The sequence below is a fragment of the Paramisgurnus dabryanus genome, chromosome 23, assembly GCF_030506205.2.
Source record: "Paramisgurnus dabryanus chromosome 23, PD_genome_1.1, whole genome shotgun sequence".
Classification (NCBI taxonomy): domain Eukaryota; kingdom Metazoa; phylum Chordata; class Actinopteri; order Cypriniformes; family Cobitidae; genus Paramisgurnus; species Paramisgurnus dabryanus.
The window spans coordinates 1,093,012-1,111,145 of record NC_133359.1 but is presented as its reverse complement, the minus strand read 5'-3'; the positions used below and the strand labels follow the sequence as shown (position 1 = coordinate 1,111,145).

Genomic DNA, 18,134 nt, shown 5'->3' with positions numbered 1-18,134 from the left:
ATTTTCTTTATTGGGTTAATTACATTTCACCTAGCATGATTTATTAACTGAATTTATGAAATGTAATCATTTTTCTTTTTTAAAATAATCTAATAAAACTTTAAACCATCAAAACATTGCATTTTTATTTGTTGTCAAAGTGCTGCATAACAAACTTTATTTAAATTAAAAATGAAAGTACAAATCTTTTGAGGGTAATTATATTACCCAAGAAATAAAAAAATATTTAAAATCATTATTTGTATTATTTTAAAAGTAGAATTTGCTATGCAATAGTAATATATTTTATATAGACTTTTATTTTGATGGGTGTGTATTTGCGGATCGTATTTCTCAATGAAATCTGCGTGAACTCTCGAAACTGAGTCATCCGTGTAAAGTTTCATTAGTGTCTATGAGACACTCGCTAATTATTCCACAGTATATGCAAACATTTTGTAAAGAAATTAAAAAAGGTCGCACCACAACAATAATTTGCACTTGCACAAACACTCCCAAATATATTAATTTTGAGCCCTGTAAACACTTAATAACATTTGGTTTTCATTAGAAGTTGATATAAATATATTCAACACTTTATATTAACAGTAAAATATGCTAAAAAGCATCTGACCATTTTTACTAAAAATACAGCAGCAGGGCAAACATCACGGCATTGAATGCCTTCCATATTTACATACAATACTCATGCTGTGGTACCTCGGGGTACGTCAACAAACTCTTGGATATGTAAATATTCATGCTGGTTTCTTCACACCAGACTTCACTACACCTAAAGATTTAAGACCACTAGAAAGGATATTTAAATGAAAACCAAACCATGGCTTGAGGCTGCTGAGTTGAAAGCCGTGTTTTACAGCAACATCTGGGCTGTTAAAACAAGCAAACAAAGAAAAGCAGATCTGTGCTTACACATTTGCACACTGAACACAGAAACTGAGGAACAGCAGAAAAATACTAGTTGATGTTTTATATCAACTTTCTTCATTAAACTACCCATTGTACAAATGGCACAATGAAAAGCTCAGATAAAAGCCATTCATTACCCAATCTAACCTGCTGGATTATAACACACATACTGATTAAAGTTAAGAGATGCAACAGAGCAGAGGAAGTGGAAACAGATGAGACAATTAACCCAGATACCGCCGTCAACTCTCATTTTCATCTGGCAAACTCACAACACGCTTACACTGACTTTGTCAATTCACTACATTTATGATTTAAGATTCAAATACCTTTAATAATAGAGGTAAAAAGTCTTTACTGCCAAGGCACAGTGTTAAATACAAACACATATACATACATAGACAGGGTTAAAGAAAAAGCGCTGTAGGTTGCTTATTTTTACTAAATTTGATCTATTTCAACTGACCTACATAATTGATCTGGGGTTTTTTTCGATATTTTAAAAAAGCCCAGACCACAGACATTTTCCCGAAATACTCTTACTCTGACCGCATGGCTCACGTGAATGAGTAATCTCTCACGTGATTTACTACGTCATTTACTATTTCCACCACAATCGCACGTCTGACAATCTATAATTTGTACCGATTTTATTTAGTTTTGGGAAGTATTTAATAATTTTGATAATTATTTCTTAAATATGCTGAATTATGCAACAGACATGCAATTTATTGCATTCACGCAGTTCATCAATAAACAATCAGAATCTGCCTTTCTTGTGCTATTGCTGATATGCCGATGGTTTCAAATTAATAAAAAAATCGGCCGATACATCGGTGCATCACTACTAGAGATCGACCGATATATCTGTTTTCCGATATTTTCCCCGATATTTGAGCATTTTCCGATGATCGGATATCTGTTTTGTAATATCGGATTGACCGATAAACAAGAAAATTGCGCGCTGGACGCATCTGAGGAGAGGAGCTCACAGCAGCAGCAGCGTGCACAGCAAATATGACGGCGGAGTGACGCGACTTTATTAAAAGGACTTTGAGTATACTTACTTTGCATATGAGGCATTTATAGCACAGCTTATTTGTGCATTAATGTATGTTATGTTAAATAAGTTGATATATTAAAAGCAATGTATGCAGCTTGTCCAAGAATAGAGACGAACTCACAGAGTCACGCTGGCTGATCCATAAAATCCGGTCCCTATAACGACGTAGCTTTGCATGAATAAAACAGCCATGAATTAATGCTTTGTGGAATTAAAAACGCTAAATTAAATTCGTTTTTCTGTTATTTATGCTTATCATTAGCATCGTAAAATCACGTTCATATTGCTGATCACTTACCGGAGGCTAAAGCACATCTACCACTTTTAACAAGATTTACCCTATTAACATTTACCAGATAAACATTATTTTGCTAAAATATCTAAATAAATGTCTGTGGATATTAATTAATTATTTATTACCTCCGCAAGCGGTCACAGTTTAATACAGTTAATGCGCGAGAAAATGCATAGATAAACAGCGCTGTCTACAGCCATTTCATAAGCTAAAACAACTAAATATTAATTATTCTGAAATCAAATAATGTTACCAATTAAGAAATTCAGTGATATATAAGCCGTTTTGATTGTTACTTTCCTGAATGTAGTATTCCAGTCAGTGATAATATTTGTAAAATCTCTTTGCTAACTACTGGTTGTATTGCTGAAGGCTCAGGTTGCTGGTCAAAACAACGATATTATATCCCAAAAAAGGCACTTAATCCACCTGTTTTACTCTATAAACTATGTATAACAAGCAGCCAACTCCGCTATACTTTTCTCTCTCTCCCGCTCTGTTACCTGAAAACCGCAGCGCGAACTTTGGATCAGTCCATTTCTGACGAAATGATAGGGGTGTTTGGAATAGTCCATGTATTGGGAATATAGTTTCTACATTATTCATTAAATTAATATTATTCTTCACTCTTTCAGACCCCTCTATTTATGACTTTGTATGCAAAGAGGGAGTGATTGTGATAATGATTATTATTATAAGGGTTTGTTCAGTTCAGTAGTGTAGTAATTATTATGTCAAAAACAGAAGTATAACAGTAAATAAAAATCGGTTCAGCATATCGGTTATCGGGCACATAAGCCTCCAAATATTTGTTATCGGCATCGGTTTGAAAAAATGAGTATCGGTCGATCTCTAATCACTACTCCATATTTTATTAGAAGATTCCCATGAAACGTTCAGTAGTTACTGTAAAGTGTAACAGTAAAAACATTAAATCTGTAAAACTAACACAGTCTCACCCCATTTCGTCAATATTTGACGACACTTGACCATTCGTCATATGTTGACGTGAAGGGTATACCTTTCGCGTAATTTTTTGACGAACTGGGGACTTCAATACTATTACGTCCGTTGCATTCTCTTTCCTATTTTATTACCATTTGCGCGTCGGTTTAGGGTTAGATTACGCAAAATTAAACAGTGTACGCGAAATTAAACAGTGTACGCGAAATTAAACAGTTGTCACCTGGCGTTGGGGTTAGAGTTAGGCTTGGGTAGGGATGTCATTATGTAAATCTAACCCTAAACCGACGCGCAAATGGTAATAAAATAGGAAAGAGAATGCAACGGACGTAATAGTATTGAAGTCCCCAGTTCGTCAAAAAATGACGCGAAAGGTATACCCTTCACGTCAACATATGACGAATGGTCAAGTGTCGTCAAATATTGACGAAATGGGGTGAGACTGGGTTGGTAAAACAGGACTCGCAGCAGGCATCAGAAGCATTTACACTTCATTTCTGATTTTTTTGCCCTAGTTTCTTTAAGATGGATGAGGGCCATCTCACCTCTGGGGTGCTCTCACTTTTCAGTCCATGTGTGAAAACAGACAAATAGAGTAAAGAAGAAAACGAAAGCGTGTTTGTGTGCCCCGTGAAAAAAACAAACCATCAGCCACGAGTAAATCGACCTCAACGCGAGCAAGAGCCGAGAGGAAAATCTCCCCTACAGACAGCATAACAATCAAGATAATGTTTCCTGCGTGGGAAAGAGAGAAAAACACGAGGCCTGGAAGAGTACGAGTATTCAGAGCGAGCATTCTGCATTAAGCCAGATGGTAGAAGATCAGTTTGCCCAGAAAGAGCAAGAGACCTCAGATTGCCTGATAACTACACCAGCTTTAACGGATGACTTAACATCTATTGACTCCATAAGGAAGTGTGCACTAAGCTGTCTGGAGATTTAAAGTGAACACTAACAAACAACACAGCGTGTCTATGCAGTCCATATCAACCCACTTCATCTAATCATCCACAATCGTAATTAAAACAACCAGGCTCTTCTTTAACCAGCGTGACCTGACCAATCTGTGTGCTTCCTTAGAAAAATAGAGAGGAGATTTTCATTTCACGCTATAAACTCATTCAAATAAACTGACTGGAAATGGATTTAAGTACAGTAAGGGAATAACATACAGCTACCAACACAAACCCTTGTAAACCCAACATAAATCCTCAATTCTTCAGCTGTGGATATCAAAAATGTGTTTACGTATAAGTTCATAAAGGTCTGAAAACAAAAGTAAAAATGTGAGTGCCTGCAAACCTTGACATATGAGTGCCAAACCAAACACAAACTGTTGTCTTCATACAAGACTAAATGAGAACAGATCCTTCATGGATTCATGTCATGTTAGGGATGGACGTCCAGTGTGTGCGCTTTAAACCTATTGTTTTGTATCAGGATGCTGGACATTCAATTATTAAAACAGAGAAAATACATGGTTTCTATCTAAATAACATTTGTACACAACTTTGGGGGTTCATATGGGGTTTTACCTCTAACAATACTTGCACAACCAACTATCACATAAATAGCTTCTTATCAAGTCAATGTTCATGTCTTAAAAACACATAACAGAGAAAATACATGAGACTAGGGCTGGGATAAACGATTATTTTTTTAACGATTAATCTAGCGATTATTTTTTCGATGCATCGATTAATCTAACGATTCATTTTGTCAGTCCGATTCGACTTCGATTCGATTCTCGATTATCTCCCCATTAATTAACTAATAGCAAGTTATACATGTTGATTTACATATCTGAATGTAAACATTTCAATATATCTTTATTGCTCTTAAAATTTCAAAATAAAAAAAAACTATACAAGAGCAAAATAATGCATTCTTAGACAAAGGTAGCATTCAATAAAGCATTTGTACTGTACATACTGTGCAGTTAAGTAACCGTATAAAAATCTCAAGTTCAAATTACTTTTATGAGCAAAACCTCTTCAATGTGCCTTTTGATGGTCACACAGTGTAATTTTTATAACTAGATTTGTTTAATCCACATTGTTTTCGTGCTGTTCTAGTCCATTTAATGACAGATATAAACAATTATAGACTTAAGAAGCACATATATTATTAAATCTCTTTCTCTTAAGTTTGTTAAGATAGATTAGGACTCATTTACTGCTGGACAGAGAGTGAATGAAAGCGCAGTCTTCTGGCAACAGTGACATATTTCATTGCTTTCTGTTAAATTGCTCAAATGACTGTTTGAAACACACTTGGCATCACATTCATGATTTTATGGTAAAATGACACTTTTTCGCGTAAATTCACGAGCATTTAAACCATAAACAAAGCACTTTCACTTTAATTGAGCGTGAGCAGCGCAGCAGAACCACGCAGAAACGATTGCAGTACTGTTGCTACAGAGCCGCCCAAGTATTTGCAGCTGGCTCCGACCTCCGTTTATATCCGTTTCGAGCCGCGAGCTCGCGCTGCTCATGCGGCGGGGTGCATGCTTGTTAACATGCGCGCTGAAAAAACCATGCGCCGCGCGGCCGCAGGCACTGCTCACCCTTGCTGTGTGAAACCGGCGTGGACTGAAGCCAATTGCGTTGCTACTACTGCGCCGCCTTTTTGGGTCTAACGAATCGACGCGCATATTTTGCGTCGACGTATTTTTTGCGTCGACGTCGTCGATTACGTCGACGCGTTGTCCCAGCCCTACATGAGACATACTCTTATGATAGGGATGCACGATAATTTGCATGCGATAGCCATTGCGCATCTTGTCATTTAAGCCAGTTCCTTGATTAGTAGTAAATGGCAATCACCTGCTTTCAGATGGAGCCGCATTTACTGCACAAAGCCGTAGTTCACATATAACAGGCCCTGCGATAATCTTGTCAGGGAACATTTACTACTAATCAAGGAAATAGCTTCACTGACGAGATGCGCAATGACTATCGCATGCAAATTATCCCACATCCCTATCTTATGATCAATACAAACTGGAGATGTATACTTAAAAAATATTAGATTGTTATTGACTATATTGGTGTTTTAAAGAAAAGTAAACATGTTTACAACATGAGAAAATAGCCATTAGCCAACAGGCTAATATCCAAAATAGATATTATGCACACAATACATTGCTCTTATCTCACATTAGGTCATATGTCCCTTCTTATTTTACAATCTATGATTTCTGAAGTTGTTTGTCCTGTGGAAATTTGTAAAACAATGTATTTTTTGTGTTTTGATGGCTGAATGATTTGCCGATTTCACTCTAGACATTCATTAATGTTGGGTGATATGTCCCATAATGAGAGATAACAGATACGCAACAGTATCGAGGGGTATTTGTTCAAGCCACTTGATTGGTAGACAAAAAAGAAGCTGATTTACTACCATGTTTATGTGAAACTATGATGATAATGATAATCATTTAAAACTATAATGGGCAAACATGCCAACTATCGTCATGAAGGCCCACAATAGTATCGTCTATCGGCACAACCCTAACGTCCATCCCTCTGCAGCTTTGGTTCGGACTCAATATGGTGGCACACTGAATAAGGTGTATACACATCTCATTCTTTTAAAGGGTAACACACTAAATTGCTCAAAGGAAAACAAGGCAGACAAGTTTTCTTTCTGTAGCAGATTCAGGCCACCAAACTGGTCAAGCCATGAATACAAACCACAAAGATCCATCTTTGTGCTAGAGAAACAGTGTAGGTCAGGGGTCTCCAACACGTCGCTCGCGAGCTACTGGTAGCTCGTGTCTTAATTGCAGGTAGCTCGCTGGTGGGTTTATTTATTTATTTATTTATTTATTTTCTGTGGTTATGGCGCATTTGGATGTCTGGTTAGTGTTACAAGCGCCTGTGGTACTAAAACTGGGTGCGTGTTGGACGTCGCGTTGTAGACCGGCGTATCATATGACATCAGTAATTTAACATGTATGATCCAAAAACAAACGGATCCGTGCCGCGGCAACCAGCCGATGCGCGCAATGCTGTGAAGCCCGCGCCATGGCAACCGGCCGATCCGCGCGACGCTTTGAAGCCGAACACACCTCGAGTCAAGGCACTATGGTTAAAAAGGATGCCGTGATTTTCGGATTCACTTTTGGTAAAACGAAAATACAGTCGTCGTCACAAGTTCAATGGGTAATTATCTCATTTTTAAACATCAAATGTCAAAAAAAAAAACCAAAGACTCATACGAGCATTACATCTTGACTGAGAACAGGTGAGAGGACGGCATGACACAGCTAACGTTAATCGCTAAAATGATAGCAAAAGACTTAAAGCTGCTTAATATTATGAAGCTTGTGCTTTGACTGGACGTGTTTAAAAGCATGCTGTTGATGCGCATCCACGACAGGAGTTAAACTTTCTGTCCAGTAACTTAGTTTAAGTTTTGCATTTTGTGCAGATGCACGTTATATAATACATTTTTGTTGTATCAAGGCTTAATATTATGCAGAGTGCGTCATACAGTATATAAAGCGCATCAGTTTGTGTTTATTAACCCTTTAGTTTCACTTCATCACGCAGCTTTTCCTGTTGGTTTCTGTTAAAAAACATCTATTTCATTAATAATCTAGTATGTGTTCATTTTTCTGTCATAGTTCTTCAAAATGAAGTTTTATTTGAGTGTTTTTAATAAAAATATTTTAATTTCCACAATGACGCCCTTTCCATTGCCCACCCTCAATTAATCCAGTCATCGTTTTTCAGACCTATGGATTAATCGAAATGAAAAAATGACATACATGCACTTCCCTAATATGAATCCAAAAGCAGTAAATACTCTATGTATGTTTGGATCATCTTTCTAAATCTGATCATTAATAAATGATTTGTTTTATTCAAAATTTGGGTTTTTTGGGAATAATCCTACCCATACATAAGAGGTGATAAAAAGTATAAATAAACAACATGAAAGTTTTTTTGTTGTTGTTGTTTAAAAGGATCTGTTCTTTCATTTGATGATGGTGTGTTTATGTTTAAAGAAAAGCATTTTCTGGAAGGTATTAAAATTTTGTGAAAAATATAAAAATAAAAAAATGCTGGCACTGACTGGCAACTTCTTAAAAAAAAAGGGGAAAAGAGTTCAAATCACAGTGAGTTAATAGATCGTTATCTATTAACTAAATTTAGGTATTACGTGACACAAGTAGCTCTCGACCACTTTTATTTTTTAGAAAGTAGCTCTCCATTGAAAAAAGGTTGGAGACCCCTGGTGTAGGTTATTAGACACAGGCAGTCTTCATTATAATAACAACACAAAGTCGAGGTCAGCCGGTGATACACCAGCAGAGATGGAGATAAAAATCCCACAGGGACCAAAGAGAAGAAACAAGTCTTGGAATTTGGCCGGTCTCTTAAACAGGGAACTGGTGTTAGCATTAAAACTTTCCTGAGAATAACAACTTGAATGTTAGATAACAACCTGCCAACAATCACACACAGTTTTTTGTTATAATTTAATTCATAATCCTATTTACCAATGACAAACAAACTAATGCCAGCGAAACCCGTGTGTATAATAAACCAGAGAAATATCTTGTGTCTCAGACTACACCTGTGCCAAAACATGTTGCTTTGCTAATGCTAGTCGCTGCTTGTCTCAATGCAGCTTTACTTTTAGGGCACCATTCAAGTGCAGATGAAATCTCTGATTTCACATTTTCTACTCAATTTGCATCTAAAATCAAACTTACACATTAACATTATGCCAAGATTCAGAATACATCCGCAAGAAATCCCTGTCTATAACTTAATAAGCGACTACTAGTAAATGCTTCACACTTATTAGCAACCGTAGTAAACCAACCACCAGCATCAGTTTGTTCTGGTATATGAATCTAATCTTCAGGTAACATCAAACAGTTCTGCACCATTTAGAGCGAGAAATTGACATTTCTGTCCTTACTACAAAACTATACCTGTTTGAAATTAATCTCTGTCTGCAATACCACAGATTGAAGTCTGTTTATCTTTTGAAGTATTCTTTGGTCAGAAAAACAACAATGAACGAAGACATTCAGGGTTCCCACACCTTAGTTAACTTCAAATTCAAGGACTTTTCAAGGACTTTCCAGGTCCAATCCCCTCAAATTCAAGGACTTAATGTGGGGACACATTTCAAGTGAGAGCAAGGTTACATCGTGTTACCTTTTAAGATGCATTGTTACAGTTCACTTTTGAGGGAACTCGCGCTGCGTCACTGCAGTGACACTTTGGGGACGCCTCCAGGGGTAAGTGCGTCTGAATGTGTATATCAAATTCAACCAACGATGAGACTTAACAACAAAGACAGGGTGACGCGAGGGCCAGAAAGTATATCGCTATCTGAAATATTGCTAAAGACGGCATTACAGGGACGCAGGAAGTATGGCAAGAGAGACGCAGCGTCTCGTTCCCTTCTCAGGGAACAACAGGGAAAAATAATGCATTCATAAAATTGATTCAAGCACTTTCAATGACCTTTATCTATGTATATATATTTTGAGGGCCTTAAATTTTCCCCCCAGATTCACAAACTTTCAAGGATTTCAAGGAGCCGTGGGAACCCTGACATTTATTCATGGTGCTCATAAACACCATATACAGCTCAATGTTATGCCTTACAAAACCTCTTTACAGCAAGATCTTTCTCATCTACCTCATCATCATTTTCACATAAGGGTACGGTCACAGTAGACTTTGAGTATCGGACGTTGTTGCGTATATATTCACACAAGCTTGCGTTTCCAGTCTGATGGATTTGCATTCGTATGAATGGAAGAGTCAATGATACGAAAAGTGTAGTGTGACCACGCGTGTCAATAATTCATAGCATTCATTCTCACTGTATAACACGAGATCAAACAACAGAATACTTGTAGTGCTGACCCTTAAGACCGTAATGCTTCTTTCAACCTCACCACAAATCACATCTTTAAAACCGCACATCGCGCATTAACTCTGTCCTTAGCGACCACAAGCTCACTTCTTAAAGCTGCCTTAACACCACAGACTAAAACATACTTCACCTACCACCCCATCTCTGCATTTTTCCTCTCATCCTACCGACTGAAAACAGCCCTCGCCGAAGGAGCACAGAGTAACTGACACCACTTTTCAATGTTGAAAGCTGCGGTACAAGGACACCACTTGTTCGCCCCAAAGGGAAAGGAGGAGGGGGCGTAGAAAGGAGAGGGGAAAAAGCACCCAGGGTATTTTGGACTTGGCAGGGCTTAGAGAAGCTCTCAAGAGGACGGCAGCACTGCCTTACCATTGGTGAAGAGTTTAAATAGTGCATCCTCAATCAGTGATGGACCTGTCACTTACAATCAGCAGTCTGCAGAGATTTACACAGAGAAAGAGAGAGAAAGATAGACTTTTATAGCCACTCAGAGGCTTCCTGTTACTGCTTAGCAAAAAATTCACTTCATCTACACAACACATACACAGAAAAACATGGCTACCCATCATCATCCTGCAAGTAACTCCAAAGATCTGAATCAAGAAACCAAAACGGCAAAAGTCAACTGTAGGAGCACAGCAGCACAGTAGAGCTTACTGTACGTTCACACCACCGCAGACTTGAGCTTTCAAAGTTACCGGAAGTCATTCATTTACAATGGAAGCTGGCTTCTCTAAGCTGCAAGGAGCGTCAAATCCATCGGGGTCGCATTTAGGACGCTTTGAGTGACCAGAGCGTCAATCAGAAAGTTGAAAGAAGCTTATAGTACACTTATGGTAATGAGCTATGACGCAGGTCAGCGGCAAGCAGCGGCAAAACGGCAGCAAACAATCGGAATATAGCCTAGACGTTCTTCGCTGGCTGATTCCGGAGAAGCATACGATGTAAACTCGTTCCTACCAAAACGTTAGTTCAGAAAAAACAGACTTCAGAGTGGCCAACGCGTCACAAGCTTCCCTGTACTTTTTGACAAGTATCCTTGACCGGGCAGCCTAACCTTCTTTGGAAGATTAAAGGGGGTTGCACACCGGACACGCAGCTCAGCGCCGTGTCGCGTTGCGTCTAGGACAACTCGGTGTATCGTACACCGGAGGTGCACATTAAATAGCACAAGCTTAGTCAGATAGCGTCTACTTCAAAATGCAAAATATACGTCAGCAGCCAATGATAATCGCTAATGAGTTGGGACAAATATGATGTTATGTAATGTAAAACTATGTGAGTGGCGCGACAGGGATTTGAGCAACTTCCTGAGTCGTAACTGGGTGCCGCGGACATGCGCCACCTGTCGGCACCGGTGTGCGTATACTCAATGTTTTCGGTTTTTTTAGAACAGCGCGGCGCTCTAAATGATATCTGAAAACATATGAGAATAGCTTTATTGAGCACTTAGTTACATTATAGGACAGTTCAGGGACTAGACTTAATGATGTCATGAATATGCTAATTAGTGTGTAAAGAATTGATTCTGAATTAAATTGGGACCCTAAAAACCTATTCATGAGGGCCATAATTTCCACCCCTATAAAGTAGAAAATTGTAGGTTAAATATTTTTAGGCTGCATAACAAACCAGAGAAGAAAAAACCCTGCGTTCATAGAAACAGAAGGAGAGATTGTGAGGGATTAAAGGCCACAGTTGCCTGTTAAGTCGATGACAAGCTGTGGAGCTCACCACAATGCAAATCCCAGCTGCACAACAAGTCCAAGGACGCTTTCTTCTTACCAATGAGTGACAGGTGAGAACAACCATAGAGACACTGAGAGAGGCAATGACTGATTCAAGATGAGTATGTGTGGTTTTTCAAATCTAAGAGATCCTTCAACACAGGGAGATGGTTAAAGATAGAGACTAACATGAGAAAAACACCCTTGCTTCGCCTTTCTCATAGACAAACCGCAGTTTGATGACCCTGTTATAGTTCAAGCATTTACTCTGCTAATGCTCAGATAAAAGTAAATAAATGGAGGAAAGAAGAAGAAGAGGGAAGGATGAAAATGAGAAAGTAAGTGGAGGGATTACAATACACTGATGTGAATAGACAACATGCTGGTCAAACACTTGAATCCAGCCAATGGAATTCTGGGAAAGTCTGTTTAAAACCCCTGGCACTGACGTTAAATGCTAGGTTTGACAACAAAACTGATCATCTCATGAAGAATAACAATAGCTGCATTTCCATTTCTCTTTAAATTGCACAAACTGACATTGCAAATTGAAAATACAGCCGATGGAAACACGTCATTTTGCAAAAACTCCTATTTATCTCAAAAATGTTTTCCAGCTTGCAAGAGATGATTTTCCCGGCAATTACGAAAAGGTGTATTTTGCAAAACTGCAATGGACAGTTTATTCGCATTTCCAGGTCACCTGATGCAAGTCATATAATAATTATTTGAAGATGACGAAACACCTCAATACATGTTTGCTTACAAGTATAATAGGCTTTTCTTGCCAATAATGTTGGGATGTCCCTCCTAACATCTCTTTTGATTTAAAATAATCTACTATTACCTTCAAGAAACACTTTTACATTGCGGCTCCTAAGTATAAGGTGCTTTCCTTGGCATAAATGTTTGTATAATACTCTTATGTCTTCTTCGATTAAAAATAATGTAGTAAATCTACTAACATCAGTCAACGTGATCTTTGGAATGACTTATTGCTAGCGGACAAAACTATGTTTCGCATATCATCTTTTAATGGAAAACCATCTTTTGTAGACATTTAGAAAATAACTAGAAATGCTCCGATCAGGATTTTTGCAGCCGATACTAATTAGCGATTTATTGTCTTCGTGATCGGCCGATACCAATCCAGATGCCGATCCTTCAAGCTGATTTCCAAGCTCTTTAATGACTATAACTGTTAAAGCTGCTCTAAGCGTGACGTGATTACAGGAAGCGAGCGAAGTGGTGGAGTCTCCGTGGAGTTGCAGAAGCCCCTCCCATGACTCGAATTTCCGCATGAATTACTCGAATTTCACGCGCGAATGAAGCGTGTGAACTCAAATGTTCAAGCGACCAACTACGTGCGAATAGCGCATTTTTGCCGCCCCTACCGCGCCTGGTGTAAACGCAACAAAAATGAGCAACAGGTAGTAAATTTGGTCTCCAACTGTGGCCACATTTAGGAGCACTATGATGACAAAAGTAAAGAGAAGGATCGGTTCATGAGATCGGCAAATTTAGAGAGTACCGATCGAGTCATTTAATGCTGTTATCATCCAATGCCAATCTGTGGACAATTGATCGGAGCATCCCTAAAAATAACGCTAAAGTTTTGTGCAAATCTGCAATGCAAATGTAGCTAGTGACAGGTGTTTTGCTTTCACTGGATCAATTACCATCATCTAAAGAACACTAACTAGTTTAACTAGATGAAGCATCTCACTGGTTTGGTCAATTGTATCTGAAACCTCTGGTCTGGTTGTGCTGATCATTAGATAAACAGCATTTCAGAGCAGACAGTCAAACAGCAGGGACTCTAAAATGTTTAAGATCAGACTGAACTGAATTGTGGATGTTTGTCTACATGAGCCCTTTAAATGCATAAACTCTACCGGCTCCCCCCTGTGAGGAGACTCTTTATGAGAAAAAGAGGGTTATCAGAGGACTCAGAAACTTTACCATTACATCCAAAGTCAAGGGATCAATCTGCACCACAGAGAGACTAAAGGAAATGAAAACCCAGAATGTCTTAAATTCAAATGGCTTGCCTTCAGAAAAACTGAAGACTTTGATGTGGACTATCCGGATCTGAAGGGTCTGTGCAGTATTTGTTGCACCCCCTGTTGTTATATCAAGCAATGTAAAAAACATCTTTCCTTCTCAAGATGGTGATCATCGGTGCTGAAGTTAAAAACTAGCCGTGTCAATCAGTAATGCAGACACAAAACATCTTTTTGCTCTAGAAAGTGTATGCACATTACCAGGACAAATCAAAAAGTGAAGCCTGATTTGAGCCAAATCTAGTTTTAGTTTAAACATCTTTTAGCTGTTGACACATGACAGCAGCTGACCCATCAACTTTAATTGAATATGTTTTCACTTGATAAGATATGCTTTTTGATAAATTAAATTTTAGTAAACCATAAAAACAAAATCCAGAAAAATGGAAAACACGGAATTTGAGAATAAATGAAACAGATTTCAAAGGGCCCTAGTCCAAGGCTTTAAAACCAATAACCTGCTCTTTATACATGTGAATGAATTTGAATAAAGATCTGCTGTACTTTTTCAGAACATGGGATGAAATATATCGTCCTCTCTCCCTCATGCTTATTAGCTTTCTTTTAACAGTAACAGTGTCAGGAAAGATTTCTTCATATCTCTGTCCTAAACTTTTATTCTGCAAACGATTAGTCACGATTAATCGTTATGCAGCCCTATTAACAACCAATGAAGAGCTTTTGGCCATTCTTCCAGATGAGTGCTGATCAAATATTCACCTTATTCAGTCCTTATCGTCCAAGTGTACATGTGTCCAAACATCTCCATTATTACTGGGACGGGCAGATCCGTAGGACTGTGATGAAAGGCAGGATTTATTCTGACTGGTCGTCTAAAAGGCGTGAAGCACAGACAGACTCCAATCTGAATTACCAGCACGCTGATCCCATTTCAGAAGCAGCCAGCGAGCATTCATGGCCAGAATACCAACACAGGCATTCTGGATCAGGACTATGATTCCTGTCAGACGGAGTGGAAAAGTCCTGAAGTGTACTCTGGAGGAAAGACTGCGGGCATGCACTTCAGGAAAGAGAGAGAGTTCAATCAATCCAGCAAAGAACGCATGAGGAAAATATGTGCTGGCCAAGTCTTATGGAAACACTCTGGGAATTCAGACAACGGCAGAGTTCGGAGCGCCAAACACAGTGCTGACCTAAAGGACCACACATAGGACGACTTAATATAGGGACAAATGATGACAGGGAGCCCATTTAACATAGCTCAGCACCTTTACTCTGCCAGGAGTGGAAAGAAAACGATTGTGGTTTTAACCACAGGGCTCTCTGGGTGTCTAATAAGGACAAATACTGCTTGAAGCAAACCTGCAGCGCCTGATGAAATGCAGGAATGTCAAAAATGAGGGAGGCAGCGCTGCTGTTTCTTCAGCACACATGCAGGGGTAAAGATGTGTGAATGTTTGCTTTTTCAGCTCCAGGTGGAAGCAGGTTTGTGGTGAAACTCTCCTCCCTCTCTCCTGGCGTGAGGTCCTGGCCGAGGGCCGGAGAATCTTCACTAGGGCTCTGTGGAGATCTGAGGTTGATGTCTGAAAGTTTCTTCAGCGCCAGAATATTTCTCAGAGTTCCTTTTGTGCTTTCTGTGGCATTATGAGCATGATAAATCATCCCAAAGGCATTGAACTTTAATGGAAAGATGGGTACATTTGTGTGCCTTATAAAACCTTTTAAAACACAGGTGCAGATCTTAACCTTAAAGCAGGAGTGGGGAACCCTGGGTCCTGGAGGGCCACTGTCCTGCAGAGTTTAGTTTAGTAACTCAGGACAGTGGCCCTCCAGGACCCAGGGTTCCCCACCCCTGCCTTAAAGGAACAGATCACCCAAATATTAAACTGTTAATGCAGGGTTTCCCGCAGCACTTTGCAGTTTTCCCTTAACTGGGAAACCCTACCGCCTTAACTAGGTCGTCCAAAAAAATAAATAATTTGCTGCATAAAAGCCTGTCAAGTGCATCTCGGAGAATAGCGTGGATGGGCTTCAGACCGCGAGTGTGCACGCACGCCACACGGCCGAAATGAGAGAAAGACATGGTCCGTCATGTCTAGAGGATAGCCAGTTGATAAAGCAAGTGTTTGTGACAACTGTAAGTGGACTTATTTTTTGGGTTTATTTAAGCCTGTTATTGTATAAGTCTACAGTTCATGCAAATTTACAGTTAGGTAGCTGGTAATTTTGTCATTTGAGCAACCTGCTAGCTAGGTTGCACGTGCCTGTTGATTTGATATAATTGTTGAGCGCTCTTGCTCACTTTATTTATGTGCATTATTTACATGCTACAGTAGTTACACCCTTTAAGATAATGTAATTAATAGTGGGAAATAATCAGTTTTTACAATCTTCGCACTATCTATCATCGTTCGCCAGACGTTCTTCTCGCATGCACCCGGTCTGCACGCTTTTTGGACTCTTGCTCAGACTCTTCCTTGGCTCGCACATAAACTTGAAATATATGAGGCTCTGACATTTGCTTGCACTAGAGAGGTTGTTAGGCACGCAGGGGGTTAAACCTATTGAGTTTGTTGTTTCTGCCCCCTGACATGCAAGACGATCTCAAAATGGTGCATTTCACCCAAGACTAATGACTAGTGTTGTCAAGATATAATATTATTAATAAAAATAATAATTATTATTATTATTATCAGTGAATGGTGAAATTCATCAAAGTATTTCTTTTAATGTTATCATTAAATGTAAAATCAGTAAGTGCTGGATCATAGACCTTAGGTTACATTAAACAGGTTCATCTGGTGCAGTTTTGCATGACTGAGTTAAGAGCTCGAGCATCTAGGGTTCCTTTGTTCACCTCCACTTCTCTCTGAATCCCATCTCATCTGATGGTAACCATAGTTACAAATACCCGACGGACATGTGATATAAGCCTGTGATCTGTGGATGCTCCAAGAGTCCATTTGCCCTGGAGATTTAAATGAACACACTAAAAAACACATCAAAACACTGAGCACATATCTGCATTTCCATGCCTTGTCAGGACAGGCGACTCTTTACAATGGCCTGATAGAGCGTCTACAGATATGGATGACTGGGCATGTGACAACGCATCGCAAGTATAGTGATTCCAAGGCATCAATCCAGAGCGACTCAATGCCATCAGTTTCTCTGGCAGGAAACACATGAGCGCTTTGTGTCCTATGCTGCTGTCAGTGGAGGCGGCGTGAACCAAAGCACCCCTTGTTTGATTTCACTAGAAGCTGTAATCTTTATCATAAAGCCTTTGAGTACATGGAGTGAAGAGGTTGAAGAACCTGGAATGAAGACGCCGGGTGGGTGAGGAAAGTGAGAGGAAGGTTAATGTCAAGCTGCCAATAAACAGATTCCCACTCAATCCCACATTCAGCTTTCCTCAAACTCAACCACATAACAACTAATGTGAAAAATACATAGGACTGTCAGTCTGTTTTATAGTTTAAGATGTTAATGCACAAACAGGTTTTTAAGATCCACACTGAACTGAAAACACATTACACTGTCTGACCGCAACAGCCTGAAACACAAAAGCTCTTCACACTCCAAACACACACAGAACGCAGGAGGCCGGGCCGGGCCTGGCCAGGGGGGAACAGCACGCTAATGCCTCATAAATCCCCACTGCACCTTCCAACGAATACAACAATGAATCAGAAAGTGAAAGAGGAGAGAGAGATTATTGGGGAACGGCTGTGCCACAGAGCTTACAGATTTGTGCAACACTTCAACACAACAGAGTCATAATGAAAGCTTATTTTCAGAGAAAAACAATTAGAAAAATGCTTTCAACTGCAGGACTGCAAGATGCAGGTTAACCAACAATCTGACAGAAGCATAAGACACAAACCAGCAAGAAGAAAAATGAGGTCAATGACACGTCAAATGAGAAGTTCAAGACCAGGTGAAAACTGCAGCTACACAATCTGTTTCACCTTAAAGTTATAATACAAACATACAAATCTAATAACATCAGTCACACACAAACAAATACAACAGATGGCACCTTACCAGCTTTGAAAACAGGAACATTTTATATACAATACTTTAAATAGTGAAATTAGGGCTGGGCGATATGACCCAAAAAATTATCGAGAAAATGTTTTCCATATCAGTCGATATCGATAATTATCATGATAAATAACAAATCTTTACTCCTGTTTACTCCACATTTCTGACACAAAAGCAGCAGACTACTGTCA

General features: G+C 39.1%; 1 protein-coding gene across 3 annotated transcripts in view; it reads right to left on the bottom strand.

Moving 5' to 3' along the window:
* Positions 1-18,134, bottom strand: part of znf609a (zinc finger protein 609a) — a 121,126-nt gene that overhangs the window by 32,821 nt on the left and 70,171 nt on the right. The window lies entirely within an intron of this gene.